The sequence below is a fragment of the Capra hircus genome, chromosome 23, assembly GCF_001704415.2.
Source record: "Capra hircus breed San Clemente chromosome 23, ASM170441v1, whole genome shotgun sequence".
Classification (NCBI taxonomy): domain Eukaryota; kingdom Metazoa; phylum Chordata; class Mammalia; order Artiodactyla; family Bovidae; genus Capra; species Capra hircus.
This window is the reverse complement of record NC_030830.1, coordinates 18,786,976-18,801,071: the sequence shown is the minus strand read 5'-3', so window position 1 is coordinate 18,801,071 and position 14,096 is coordinate 18,786,976. Positions and strand designations below refer to the sequence as shown.

The 14,096-nt window shown below is 38.4% G+C and overlaps 2 non-coding genes across 2 annotated transcripts; both read right to left on the bottom strand.

The window, feature by feature from the left end:
- Positions 693-774, bottom strand: TRNAS-AGA. The gene has a single exon. It is a non-coding gene; the product is annotated as a tRNA-Ser (tRNA).
- On the bottom strand, positions 8,634-8,715 carry TRNAS-AGA. The gene has a single exon. It is a non-coding gene; the product is annotated as a tRNA-Ser (tRNA).

The window sequence follows — 14,096 nt, the reverse complement described above, 5'->3', positions numbered from 1 at the left end:
TCATATGGAGATGCACATGATGTTAAATGTCCTAATACTCCAAATGCTAACTATGATCAAATGATTAAGGACATGTCTTGTCAAGTTTTCCCTTGTCAAGTTACTATTTTCCTTTTGTGTTAGTCATCAAATGATTTCTTCTGTTCCCTTCTTTTTCATTACGTTTGGCTGCCTTGAAAAGAAGAAGAAACTTAACATTTGAGCGGAAGAACAAGAACAGTTTGTCAGAGTCACAAAATTCTGAAAGACGACTTAAATAGTCTGTCTGGGAAAGGAGCCCCGGCGTTGCAGGTGATTGACAAGCGCACAAACCACTGATGAAGAGTGCCTCTCGTCTACCTGTATCACAGACTCCTGAACTGAGTCATTTAGCAAGACAATGTTGATTTGCTCGCTGGTTTGACGATGCTTACTAGAATCTTATGGAATATCTCAGGTTCGACTCCCCGAAAACGGAGCAGGAAGCCACGATTTCAAGATCTTTACTTTTTAAAGTGAGGTATCTTTTCTGTGTGAGTTCTTTCAAAAAGGGCATGATTCTGTGGACAAGAAAATCTGAGTTTTGTTTGTTGCCTGTGGAAGCAATTTTTTTTTTTTTAAAGTCATCTCAGGACAGGAGCTAAGTGCATTTTGAGTGAGCGTCGGCCAAGCAGGACAAGTATTCAGGGAGTGGAAAAAAAAAAAGACACTCCCGTAGTCGGCAGGATTCGAACCTGCGCGGGGAGACCCCAATGGATTTCTAGTCCATCGCCTTAACCACTCGGCCACGACTACATCTGCTAAATTGAAGTGGAGTGACAGGAATCACGTGGCAAGCTAAAAAAAAAAAAAAATATATATATATATATATATATATATACGCACACAGAGGTACAAACACTTGTCCTCGGTGAGCTTATTGGAAATGCTGAGGTGAAACGAGAATTAGGAAGGGAAGCTAACCTCTCGGAGGCCCCCTGGAATCAAGAACACTGGAATGAGCCCTCATCGCGTGAGTATTAGCATTACCAGCAAACTTCAAATAACACTCCCGGGCGCTGCCTGCTCTAGGCATCCAGCCAGGCTCTTCCGGGCTTCTGCAATCGCCACCACTGGCATTAAATCTAGCCCATATCGAGGGGAAATCAGGACCTAACAGTCTTCCAGTCCAGGATGTTCGGGCTTCCTGGACTTCAAAGAAGCCCAATTCAATCCGAGGAGTTTGGGGCATAGGGTCTGTCTCTAGTTGTTTTATACCTGGCCCTGGACTTACTTCAGTTCAGTTCAGTCGCTCAGTCGTGTCCGACTCTTTGCGACCCCATGGACTGTAGCACCCCCAGGCTTCCCTGTCCATCACCAACTAATTCCTGGAGCTTGCTCAAACTCATGTCCATCGAGTCGGTGATGCCATCCAACCATCTCATCCTCTGTCGTCCCCTTACTTAGGCTTACATGGGAGAGCAAAGAGTCGGACACGACTGAGTGACTGAACTGAACTGAAGGGTGGGAGAAATTATTGGCTTGATGTGTGTGAACTAGATAATGGAGTGGTTCAGAGAGCAGAAAGTAAACAACTCTGGTGTTTAATTTGGCCCTATGATTAAAGGGTAACAAATAGAGAAACACAGAAAGTAATTTACATTTCCAGGCAAGTTGCCAAATGCTGCTGGTAGTGTTGGTCTGGGGACCACATTTTGAGAACTGCATGTTTTGGAGTATGCCATGCTTCTAGATGCAAATTGGCAAAACAAACGAGGACCCTCACCTTGTATTCCTCTGAGGAAAACCCCAGTGTCCATGACAATGCTTGTTAGCACAAAAGAACCAAACTAGAAGGAGTCTTATTTTCACCTTAGACAACTCTGAGAAAAAGCTTAGATCACACCTAGCTGCCAGGGAGCTAGGAACATGTAGTTTTAACCCTCTAGCCTTTATAGTGCAGGAAAGTTCACCTGGAAGAGATGGAAATAGATAATTACTGGCAATCTACTATACCCTGTACAGACATTGAAATTGAAAACTCTGTCAAAAATGGAGGCCCTTCCCAGAGAATTAAAAGTAATGTGCCAGTACTGCACTGAGAGGAAGCTGATTGACACTGTCCTTAAAGTGGACCCCAGAGTTCAGTTCAGTTCAGTCCAGTCGCTCAGTCGTGTCCGACTTTGCGATCCTATGATTTGCAGCTCTCCAGGCCTTGCTGCCCATCACCAACTCCCGGAGTTCACCCAAACTCCTCTCCATCAAGTCGGTGATGCCATCCAGCCATCTCTGTCATCCCCTTCTCCTCCTGCCCCCAATCCCTCCCAGCATCAGAGTCTTTTCCCACAGTTAGTGACCAGCTTATCTGCCATCATCCCAAGAGATACTACCCAGATTCCCATCATTTATTACCTATTGTCTTTTTTCTTATCGATTTTAAGGAGTTCTGTATATATTCTAGACATAAATCTTTCTCAGATACACTTCTAAACATCTCCCACTCTGTGCCTTTTCTCACTGTTAGTGATGTCTTTGGCTATGCTAAAGTTCTTAAGTTTAAACAAGTCAAAATTATCTTTTATGGTTATTGCTTTTTGTGGCCCTTAAACAGGAAACCCTTGGCAACCCAAAGTTCATGAAGTAGTCTCCTGTTTTCCTCTGTAAATTTTATTATTTTTACCTTGCACGTTTAGTTCTTTAAGCCATCTTGAATTAGTTTAGGAGCTAGTGTACAGAAGGCAATGTCCACATTGTTTTCCTTTGTATATCCAGTTGACCCAGTACAACCTTTTTGAAAAATCTATCATGTTCTCCTTTGAATTGCAGTGACACTTTGTTAAATGTACATGGTCTTGTATCAGCATATCTATTTTGTTCCCTTTATCTTTATACCAATAGCATATTTTATTACTCAGTATAGCTTCAGAATAAAACTTGTGTGTGGTAGTAAAAAGTCCTCTGGATTTGTTCTTTCTTTGCAAGATTTCCTTGACTATTCTAGGTCCTTTCTATGTGTACATATATTTTAGAAACAGTTTTTCAATTCTATCAGAAGTCCTCTTTGAGCATTTTATTTCAAATCCATTGAATTTGAGACTTTCAATCAATGAATATATCTTTTCATTTATTTAGATATTATTAAAATTCTCTGCACAATGATTTGGAACTTTTAGTATAATCTTACACATATTTATTACATTTATTATAATTATTATTAGGATATTGATAGTTTTCTTGCTATTACGTGACAAAAATTGTCCATTGTTGCTGGTATACATGAAAATATACAGTTGAATATAGGATTTTGTATCTGGTAATTTTGCTATTTTTACTTATTAATTCTACTAATTTGTAGATCTTAGGAGATTTTCCAAGCACTTATTCATATAATCTGCAAATAATGACAGTCCTATTTGAGTAGAACTGATGCAAGATATTCATTTTCAATCTAAATATCTTTTAATTCTTTGTCTTGTTGTCTGGCCTAAGAATGCCCAATGCAATGTTGAATAACAGTGGTAATAGTGGTTATGCTTGTCCTGGCCCTTTACCGGGAGAAAGTGTTAAATATTTACCAGAGGGATTTCTCTGGTGGTCCAGTGGCTAAGACTATGAGTTCCCAATGCAGGGGGCCCAGGGTCATGGAACTACACACTGCAACTAAAGATCCTACATGCAGCAACAAAGATCGAAGATCCTTCATGCAGAAACTAAAACCTGGCAAGCCAAATAAATAAATACTGGGGGGGAAAAAGACACAGTTTAAAAAAAAAATTACCACAATTAGGATGTTAGATGTAGGATTTTGTATATATGCATTATGAGATTAGGAAATCTCCTTTCTATTTCTAAACTGCTCAAAAATTTAATGATTGGCATTGAATTTTTTCAAAATTTTTGCATCTACTAATATGATTTTTTCTCTTACATTTTGCAATATATTTAAAGTGATCGATTTTCTATATATTAAGCAGATTTCATATTACAAAAACAAGCATTACCTTTTAACTTTGATTCCTATCTTTATATATTACTAGATCTGATTGCTATTATTTTGTTTAGTGGTTTTGCATCTAGAAGGTTTATCACAAAGTTTGACATGTAACTCCTTCTTTAGTAACATCTTTGTCAGATTTTAATATGAAGATTATGCTGGCCTCATAAAAAGAGTTGGGAATTAAGCTAATAATTTAAAATGAGGCTGTTAAAATGGACACTAATTTAACCTCAGTATCCTGATAAGAAGAGGAAATGTGGGCACACAGAGATACCACAGATAAGCAGGCACAGAGGAAAGACCCGGTGAGGACACAGAGAGAACATGACTATCTGAAAGCCAAGGGAAGAGGCCTCAGGAGAAACCAACCTGTTGCCATCTTGGACTTCCAGCAGAACTTCGAGAAAATGAATTTCTGTTGTTTAAGCCACTCAATCTGTGGTATTTTGTCATGGCAGCCATAGGAAAATAATACAAAAGGTAATTATGATTTTAATTTCTTTAACAAACTTTAAACTATCTAAACTTTTCATTTCCTTTTGTGTTTGCTTTGATAAGTTGTGTTTATATAGAAGCCTTTATCTTCTATTGACAAATTTCCCCCCCAAACTATTCATTTTATCCTCTGACTCTAATCCTGATATTAGTAAGATCGTTAATGTCATCCTCTGTTTATTCTTATTAACTTTTTCTTTCTTAAAAACATCAGTCTTGATTTGGGGTAGCAATTTTACTAACTGAAAAGTGAATTTTTCCTTTGTTGATTTTGTCTATTTTTCCTTTCTTTTTCAGTGATTACAACTTTTATTCTCATTAGTTCTTTCCTTCTAACTTTTAGAGTTTAATTAACTCTAAAACCTAGCTAGGTTCTCAAGAGGAAATCTTAGGCCATTAAATTTCAATTTTTCTTCAAAAAGAAGATGACATTAAAGATCTTAATGTCTTAATTAAAGACTTTTTTTTGGTTAGTCTCATTGGGTTTATCTATTTTATCAGTCTTTTTGAAGAACTAATCTTTTGCTTTGCTGATTTTTTCTGATGTATATCTGCTTTTCATTGATTTCTGCACTTTTTTTAATAGTTCCTTCTACCTTTTGCATTTAAGTTCCCAGTTTTTTATAGCTTCTTGAGTTAGATCACTGATTTTCAACCTTTCCCTTGTTCTAATACATGGTATTAAAGATAAAAATTTCTCTATAAAAATGGCTTTAGCTACATCAGACAAATTATGATGTATCATATTTTTATTTTCATTCAGCTCAAAGTATTTTAAAATCTCTATTGTGTTTTCTTTTTTGTTCAATGGGCTATATAGACCTATATTGCTTTCTTTCTAAACATTCAGAGTTTTCTGGTAGTCTTTCTGGAATATACAAAGACTGAGCCATTGTTATGGTTGGTCTATGTTAGGTTCTTTTTACTCTGAAGACGCAGACCTTACTCTTTGTTTGGTCCTTACAGCTGGGTTTGTCCCTTACTGCTTAAAAGATATGCTTCTGAAGTCTCAAATGATAGAGTTTATTAACTGGGAGAGGCATGAACTTTAACCTCTGTTTCTCAAAAACTAAGCAGCTGATGAATCTCTACAGATTTTTAGCCTTCCAGCTTCTCTCTCTTACAGAGTTTTGGAACTTTTCTTGTGCATTGGAAATTTAGGAATCAGTCAATACTGTAAGGAGAATTTATACGTAGAAGTTTGAGTTCCTTCTCTGTGGTTCCCTCATCATCTGAATTTTAACCTGCAGGTCCTATGGATTTTGGTAGCCAAACACTGATGAGTGTCTCTTCAGTTCGGCGCAATTGCTTTTTCCACCTAAAGTCTATTCTATTGATAAAATGCTGCAAAACAGAATGTGTCCCTCAAGGGCAAGCTCTTGTACAACTCATCATGTGTTTCCCTTCTCTTAAGGATGTGGCCCTTCAAGCCATGCCTGTGTTGATTGCTCATCAGTGCCTTTATAGGTCTTATCTATGATCAATCTTTTTTCTTCTGTAAAAAATAAAGAATATTTTGTCTATGATGAAAAGAAGTAATAGACAAATGAGGGACAAATGAGATTCAATGACAGGGAAAAGGAATGGATTTGACCACTCAACTGTGCAATAAAATTACTGAAGAAATTATCTAGTGTCTGACGGTACTGCACAATAATACTAACTTTTAAATCTGACTACCAAAATTTGATGACAAAATGTTAAAAATTAATTTCAAATTAAAATTTCAAAATTATTCTTATATCTTTCTATTTCTTCATTAAAAAAACAAATGCTGCTTGGTTTTGAACATGGCTCACAGAAATACTGATTTTAACACTCATCCATTCAGTTCAGTTCAGTTCAGTCGCTCAGTTGTGTCTGACTCCTTGTGACCCCATGCCAGGCCTCCCTGTCCATCACCAACTCCCGGAGTTTACCCAATTCATGTCCATTGAGTCAGTGATGCCATTCAACCATCTCATCCTCTGAGATGGTTCTTCTCGTCGTCCCCTTCTCCTCCTGCCCTCAATCTTTCCCACCATCAGGTCTTTTCAAATGAGTTAGCTCTTTGCATCAGGTGGCCAAAGTGTTGGAGTTTCAGCTTCAACATCAGTCCTTCCAATGAACACCCAGGACTGATCTTTAGGATGGACTGGTTGGATCTCCTTGCAGTACAAGAGACTGTCAAAAGTCTTCTCCAAAACCACAGTTCAAAAGCATCAATTCTTCTGCACTCAGCTTTCTTTATAGTCCAACTCTCACATCCATTCATGACTACTGGAAAAACCATAGCTTTGACTAGACAAAGCTTTTTAATATGCTGTCTAGATTGGTCATAACTTTCCTTCCAAGGAGTAAGCATCTTTTAATTTCACGGCTGCAATCACCATCTTCAGTGATTTTGGAGCCCCCCAAAATAACGTTTCTCACTGTTTCCATTGTTTCCCCATCTATTTGCCATGAAGTGATGGGACCAGATGCCATGATCTTAGTTTTCTGAATGGTGAGCTTTAAGCCAACTTTTTCACTCTCCTCTTTCACTTTCATCAAGAGGCTCTTTAGTTCTTCTTCCCTGTCTGCCATTAGTGTGGTGTCATCTGCATATCTGAGGTTATTGATATTTCTCCTGGCAATCTTGATTCCAGCTTGTGCTTCCTTCAGCCCAGTGTCTTTCTCATGATATACTCTGCATATAAGTTAAATAAGCAGGGTGACAATATACAGCCTTGACGTACTCCTTTTCTTATTTGGAACCAGTCTGTTGTTTCATGTGCAGTTCTAACTGTTGCTTCCTGACCTGCATACAGGTTTCTCAAGAGGCAGGTCAGGTGGTCTGGTATTCAGCAATGGTCCAAATATGTATCATGTTTTCAGTGTACATTTAATTCTAACCTTATTCAACATTATAAGGGAACATAGAACAATTGGATTTGGCCACACCTTACCATCACATATGTTATTGCTGTTTTGAATTATAGCATCATCTTATTTTCACATCGTAAAATGTAGTTATTATTAAACAATGTTGTTTTAGGTATGCTCTCTCTATTTAGCTTTTCTCATGTGTTATGAATGTCCTTGCTCACTACAGCAGTTTGTATCACATTCCTTCATCAGTTCTAAACTCTCATTCATTAATTTACTTCTTATTTCTTTCATATCTATGGTTCAAATTGTATATCTATGCTTTTAAGTGTCAATGAAAGTATTTTTCAGTTATGGTTTTATTACTTTTTTTAACTTTTTATTTTAAAATAATTTAATTCTGAAATAATTTCAGATTGACAGAAAAGTTACAAGAATGCAGATAATTCTTGGCTACTCCAGTCCCCAAATGTTAGCATTTGTATTACTGTATTTTCCTTTTCTGTCTGTATCATATACAAGGGAGAAAAGTATACACACACACATATATATTTTTAAAACATACACTTAAAACTATATATGTCTTAAAGTACATATATACTCATAATATTGTATATTATACATTTACATAAAATAAAAATGTAATCTTCACCTGTCACGAAATGGGCTGGATCACTTGGTAACTGCGGCGAGGCCATCCTCTCTTCATATTACTTACTGAATTCCAGTCCTTGATGGTTAATTATTAATAGAAGAGAGACAATGCCCAATGTGTAGGAGAATCGAACCTCGGTCTCGATTAGGATAGGTAGAGACGCACACTACAGCACTAATGTGGAAAGCCAGTATGCTACTCTAGAGGAATCTCCATACAATTGCTCACCGTTGTCTTTATTAATTCACTGTGCAAGCTACGCTTCCTGCTATCGACTGTACATCGTGCGATTCAATGTCCGAGCCAAATATATCCATGTCTAGCCTTGAGTCCATTCCAGGTCCTCCCTCACTTCCCAGAACTGGCAGCACAGTGGGACGGCCAGCAATGGTGCTCTGTGAGAACTTTACGATAAAAGACAAAAAGGAAAAATAAAAGGTAGTCTGTCTCGGTAGCTGCCTTTTTGGTGCACTGATTCCTATCTACACGCAAGGCCATGACCTGAATTTGGAGAACACTGGAAGTAGTTGCTAAAAGGGTATCTGTTGACTGCAGAGAGATTTCTAAGTTTGCAGAGAGATTTCTAAGTTTCCAAGGCAGAGTCGAAGTAAAAACACTGCCTTATAAAGGTATGTACTACCGTGGCTTGACCTAATAACCTTTGAAGTTATAAGTACACACCGTAGTCGGCAGGATTCGAACCTGCGCGGGGAGACCCCAATGGATTTCTAGTCCATCGCCTTAACCACTCGGCCACGACTACACGTACAGCAACTTCTCCGTTTAAATCCTTAAGTAGAAATTTCACTGGCCGATGTCAGGAAAGAACAAAAATGACCTTGGTGCAAGAAAACGTATTCTTGCAAACTGAATAGAAACCCACAGGTGAAGTGCAAATTTGGCATGGAGATCAAATTCTCTGGGCACCTGTGGGAACAGAGAGCACTAGAAGGGGAGTCCTCACTGCATCAGCAGTAGCTTTTCGAGTGGTCAGGAGTTAAATAGCCCTGATGGGTGTAGCTTTTGTTTGGAACTTCCTTGCAGGCACTGAGGCCCCTTGAAGAACGCTAGTGGCTTTCAGGGAGGGGCTCAGTTCACTGATACATGTGCTAAGTAAAAAGTGAGGGAAATGATGCACAAAGGCCTCCTTGCATCCCACTTGTTCTGTGTCCCTAAGTGTCTCAGCCTACATCAATCCTAAGGTAACGCCAATCCCATTGTGTTTGTACCGTGCTTTGTATTTCACTATATGCTTCCGTGCTTCTGTCACGATAAGAATAAAATTTATAGATGGTTGGTGAGTTCCTTTCGCCCCTAGAACCTGGCTACCTTCTAAAAAGAAGATCTTAGCTCGATTTTTACCAAGATAGGAGTTCATTTTCTCGAATTTAACCAATGCAAGTATGTTTTCTTTCCCCTTCTCGTTTTCCCATCTGAGTCAAAAGCTGCCAGTCACGAGTTTTCCTGGGCCAGTTCAGTGCAAACATTACTGTAAATGGCTTTTGTCTACTTCTTGGTGTTTTTCACTAATAATTTAAGAAAAGAGGAAAACAATCGCAAACAGAGAAATCACATCACTTAAATAGAGAAGTGAGGAGGAGGAATCAGGAAGGAGAGGGAGGAGAGGAAGAGAAGAGAATGAGGTAAAGGCAGAGAGACCTAAGATGTTCAGTGGTTTTATGGGAGACAACCTGTTCTGAAGGGACAGGCATGAAGCAGTTTTGATAGCAATTATGCTAAAAAGATTGCTGTCCATAGTTTACACATAACATGTTATTTGGTGTACATATTTTTATCAAGTATATATATTCTCTGAAGTCATTTGGAACATTAGCTTTGATTGAAATTAGGTATCAAAGAAAACCTTTGTTCTTAAAAATATATATATGCAAAATAGAAAGTAATTAGTGATGCATCTGAACCAAAATTATTAATCAACAGGTTAATTTAGGATAACAAGGAACAAGGATTGGACACAGCTGCAACTTTGTCTTTCTGGACTTAAAAAAAAAAATGTAAGCATGTCAGAATGAATCTCAGCAAAGGAAGAGCCAGAGTTGAGTTGTAAGAAACAAAAAGTCTAGTTATTATTTTAAGCTGAAATTGGAAACAACCCCAAAGTCCATCTCAGGTTGGTGATACCATCCAGCCATCTCATCCTCTGTCATCTCCTTCTCCTCTCACCTTCAATCTTTCCCAGCACCAGGGTCTTTTCAAATGAGTCAGCTCTTCGCATCAGGTGGCCAAAGTATTTGGCATTTCAGCTTCAGCATCAGTCCTTCCAATGAATACTCAGGACTGATTTCCTGTAGGATGGACTGGTTGGATCTCCTTGCAGTCCAAGGGACGCTCAAGAGTCTTTTCCAACACCTCAGTTCAAAAGCATCAATTCTTCGGCACTCAGCTTTCTTTATAGTCCAACTCTCACATCCATTCATGACTACCGGAAAAACCATAGCTTTGACTAGACGGACCTTTGTTGGTAAAGTCATGTCTCTGCTTTCTATTATGTTGTCTAGGTTTGTCATAGCTTTTCTTCCAAGGAGCAAGTGTCTTAATTTCATGGCTGCAGCCACCACCTGCAGTGATTTTGGAGACCAAAAAAATAAGGTCTCTCATTGTTTCCATTGGTCCCTCATCTATTTGCCATGAAGTGATGGGACCAGATGCCATGATCTTATTTTTCTGAATGTTGAGTTTTAAGCCAACTTTTTCATTATCCTCTTTCACTTGCATCAAGAGGCTCGTTAGTTCTTCTTCACTTTCTGCCATAAGGGTGGTGTCATCTGTGTAACTAAGGTTATTGATATTTCTCCCAGCAATCTTGATTCCAGCTTGTGCTTCATCCAGCCCAGCATTTCACATGATGTACTCTGCATATAAGTTAAATAAGCAGGGTGACAATATACAGCATTGACATACTCCTTTCCCTGTTTGGAACCAGTCTGTTGTTCCATGTTCAGTTCTAACTGTTGCTTCTTAACAGATTTCTCAAAAGGTGGGTCAGGTGGTCTGGTATTCCCATCTATTGAAGAATTTCCCACAGTTTGTTGTGATCCACACAGTCAAAGGCTTTGACGTGGTCAATAAAGCAAAAGTAGATGTTTTCCAGAACTCTCTTGCTTTTTCAATGATCCAGCAGATGTTGGCAATTTGATCTCTGGTTCCTCTGCCTTTTCTAAATCCAGCTTGAACATCTGGAAGTTCACAGTTCACATACTGTTGAAGCCTGGCTTGGAGAATGTTGAGCTTTATTTTGCTAGTGTGTGAGATGAGTGCAATTGTGCGGTAGTTTGAACATTCTTTGGCATTGCCTTTCTTTGGGACTGGAATGAAAACTGACCTTTTCCAGTCTTGTGGCCACTGCTGAGTTTTCCAGATTTGCTGATATATTGAGTAAGGCACCTTCATGGCATCATCTTTTAGAATTTGAAATAGCTCGACTGGAATTCCATTACCTCCACTAGCTTTGTTTGTAGTGATGCTTCCTAATGCCCATTTGACGTCGCATTCCAGGATGTCTGGCTCTAGGTGAGTAATCACACCTTCGTGGTTATCTGGGTCATGAAGATCTTTTTTGTATAGCTCTTCTGTGTATTCTTGCCACTTCTTGTTAATATCTTCTGCTTTGGATAGGTCCATACCATTTCTGTCCTTTATTGTGTTCATCTTTGCATGAAATGTTTCCTTTGTATCCCTAATTTTCATGAAGAGATCTCTAGTCTTTCCCATTCTATTGTTTTCCTCTATTTCTTTGCATTTATCACTAAGGAAGGCTTTCTTATCTCTCCTTGCTATTCTTTGGAACTCTTATTAACCTATGAATTTTCTGTGAATTCCCATCCTTTTCTTTTCTCTGTTTGGCACCCTGAATCAATTAAATGAGTTGGTTCAAGTAAAGTATTTATAGTTAGTAACCAAGTAGACTCAATAAACTTTGGCTTTTATTCACTAAATTATACTTTATTTGCAGATAGTGTTTCTTATGGGTGCTTGGCATATGGTTGGTACTCAATATTTTGCCTATATACTCAGGGAATATCTATACGCTGCTTACAATGGTTGCTTACTTTTTTATGTGTACACCCAGTTGCTAAAACTATGAAGAGAAGTCACTGAGGACAGAAACTTTACATATACATTTTTTCAATACATGCGTCTTTCAATTTGTATTGGAAGCCTCGTTTGTAGAAGGTGTAGTTGAAATTTTTCTAAACCATCATAAAATGGTTTCTTTTTGCTTATTCTGCTTAACAGTTCTTTCCTCTTTTGTCTTTTTCCTTACATTTTGTACCATAAACAGCGCAGAGAAACCAGGGTGCACATTCACATTTATCTACGAAATTTGCTCAGCTAACTATTCAAGTTTATTGCTTACAAATTGTTTTTCATTCCACTGAAGAACACAATTCAGCCAAGTTCTGTTACTTTACAGGAATCAGTTTCCTAATTAGATATCCAATTTCTAATTTCTATTAAGATGTCCCTCGTTTCCTGCTGAGACCTTACCAGAAACACTTTTAACAATTATATATTTTTTAAATTAATATACTTAAAAAAACAGTTTTAGGTTTACAGAAAAACCGCATCTGGGCTCACCACTGCCCCCCTCCACTACCCAATTTTCCCTATTAACGTCCTGCATTAGTACAATACATTTGCTACAACTGATGAGCAAATATTGATAAATTATTATTGATCACAGTTTATATTAGGGGTTCATTCTGTATTGTTTGACACTCTCTAGGAGAGTTTGACAAATGTACAATGATATATCTACCACCACAATGTCATACAAAATAATGTCACTGCCCTAAAAATCCCCTGTGCTACATCCATTCCTCTCTCCTTCCCTTTCCAAACCGCTAGCAACCATGGATGTTTACTGTTTTCATAGTTTTAACTTTCCCATAATATTATATAGTTGGACTCCTAGAGTATGTAACCTTTTCACTTTAACTTCTTTCACTCACCAAGTTGCATTTAATGTTTGTGGTTTTTTTGGTAGCTTGATTGCTCATTTCATTCAGTTCAGTTCAGTCACTCAGTCTGACTCATTGCGACCCCATGGACTGCAGCACACCAGGCTTTCCTGTCTTTCACTAACTCCCAGAGCTTGCCAACTCCTTTCATTGCTGAATAATGTTACACAGCAGGGATATACCACAGTCTATTTAATCATTCACCTATTGGAGAACATCTTGGTTGCTTCCAAGTTTTGGCAATTAAGTGTTTGTGTGTGTCTAACTTTTCAGTTCATTTAGGTAAATTCCAAGGAGTACAATTGCTGGATCATATTTTAACAGTGTGCTTAGTTTTGAAAGAAACTGCTAAACTGTCTTCCAAAGTAGCTGCACCATTTTGCACTCTCACTAGCAATGAGGTGCATTCTTCTTAAACTTAGGAAATTGTTCATCTCTTTACTAGGGAGCCTATTGTTTATTAGAGATTAAAAATGGGAGCTTGGGACCAAATTACTAAATTCAAGTCTCAGCTTCCTCATTTATTGGTTATGTCAGGCTACTCAACTTATCTGTGCCTTAGTTTCCTCTGTAGTAAAGAAGAAATATAATAAACAACTTAATAAAGATCATTTTAAGAATTAAATGTTAGCTATAAAGCAGTTGCTCAGTCGTGTCTGACTTTGCGACCTCACGGACTATACAGTCCATGGAATTCTCCAAGCCAGAATACTGGAGTGGGTAGTCTTTCCCTTCTCCAGGGAATCTTCCCAACCCAGGGAACGAACCCAGGTCTCCCACATTGCAGGTGGATTCTTTACCAGCTGAACCACAAGGGAAGCCCTGCTGGCTCAGACGGTAAAGCGTCTGCCTGCAATGCGGGAGACCTGGGTTCGATTTCTGGGTTGGGAAGATCCCCTGGAGAAGGAAATGGCAATCCACTCCAGCACTCTTGCCTGGAAAATCCCACGGATGGAGGAGCCTGATAGGCTACAGTCCATGGGGTCGCAGAGTCGGACATGACTGAGCGACTTCAGTTCACATTCATAAAGCAGTTAGAACACTGCCTGGCACATAGAAACTATTAAATGATAGCTGATTTCATGTGTTCTCTGTTTTCTGATGGGGAATCCTCCACATGTTGGCTTTTCATCCTCAGGCCTTTATATATATCTATCACTTT